Source organism: Aplysia californica, unplaced genomic scaffold (assembly GCF_000002075.1).
Source record: "Aplysia californica isolate F4 #8 unplaced genomic scaffold, AplCal3.0 scaffold00184, whole genome shotgun sequence".
Classification (NCBI taxonomy): Eukaryota; Metazoa; Mollusca; class Gastropoda; order Aplysiida; family Aplysiidae; genus Aplysia; species Aplysia californica.
Window position 1 is genome coordinate 1,184,418 of NW_004797454.1, and position 1,431 is coordinate 1,185,848.

General features: G+C 35.2%; 1 protein-coding gene across 1 annotated transcript in view; it reads right to left on the reverse strand.

Annotated features, from left to right (window-relative positions):
- The window catches only part of LOC101853163 (protein wntless homolog), a 31,652-nt gene that overhangs the window by 16,096 nt on the left and 14,125 nt on the right, over positions 1 to 1,431 (reverse strand). The window lies entirely within an intron of this gene.

The window sequence follows — 1,431 nt, forward strand, 5'->3', positions numbered from 1 at the left end:
TTCTCACAGGTGTTGTTGAGTTCGGTAGTGTGATTTTGGAGGCTCTGTTGTCATGATGAATAAAACATTGGTCGTCTATATGAGCAAGTCTCAAAAGTTGGCCCCGAAAGTGTGACAAAAAAATGAATTTTGAAATCTAACAAACTGAACCAAAAGCAATCTCATTTCATCAACAGTAAGCTAAAGTTTCATTATGTACTGAATTTAAGATAGAAAGTCTGACCGTTTTTTTGTAATGTTCAATTTCCGGGCAAACTTCAGTTACTGAATGGACATGATGATGACAATAAAGTGTACAGTAATTTGCAAATTTCAATAGGATTTGTCTAAAACTCATCAGGAGGATAATAGAGATGGGCAAAATCAAGGCAAAAAACATCAAAATAGACCAACTGTACCACAATTATCTGTCACATTTCCACTTGGATTACTGTCATACATCATGTCCGTAATGTCTGATACGTAAATTTCTCATTTATTTGGTACCTAATGAAGTCTAAAGAACTCTCTTGAACCCATATGAAGTCATTTGTCTTATTCAGAGACATGATTTTGAGCAAACAAAAAAGATGCCAAAGGTTAGTGAGCGTGCAGATATGCAATGGACATGACATATGAAGTGATAACAAGAAGAAACATGTCATGCACCATGTCCATTTATCCTTTCATCCTCTGAGCATCGTAAAGCATACCCAGGCCCCAAAATAGGTTTTACAAGTATACTTTACAGTTTAAATATAAATATGATTGGTATAACAAATCTGATCAAGAAATATTTTATAGCAATAGTGATATTGGAGGTGGACATGTTGATGACATTAAACTTTTTGTCATTGATCATGTCCATCCATTTTCTGTCAATTTTTGCCTTTTTGTTCCTTTGAAGGCTTAAAATTCGTTAAGATGTGCCTCCGTTATTTTTATCTTCTAAGCAGTAATGAATTTTGCAATATTCTACAACAAAAAGCAGATGAAAATGTCATGGACATGATGATGACAGGAATTTTTTCCGTCATTGCTCATATCCATGAGTGACCATCTCTAAATTTAAGATTTGTGTGTAAATCATCAAACACTATTTTATGCAAATGGTTCTTACACAGAAACTAAACCATGCTTTATTAGATTTAACGAGACCATAGCTTGTTTAGCCACCGGACGTGACAATTTAACAGATCTGAAACCGACATGATGCTAAGGAAAGTGATGACAAAAAACTTTAGTGCCTCTTATCTCCTCCACGGCCCTCCATCAGCAGCAATATGTGCTCAGTTTCACCCGGGAACATTGATATGGCACTAGTTGATTCATTACAAAGTGTGGTAGTAAAGCAGAGAAACAAATACAGGCTCATGAACGGACATGATGAAATGACAGAAATTGCGATGAGAAAGTTTTTTTGTTTATAACATCCCGATTATGAGTCAAAAC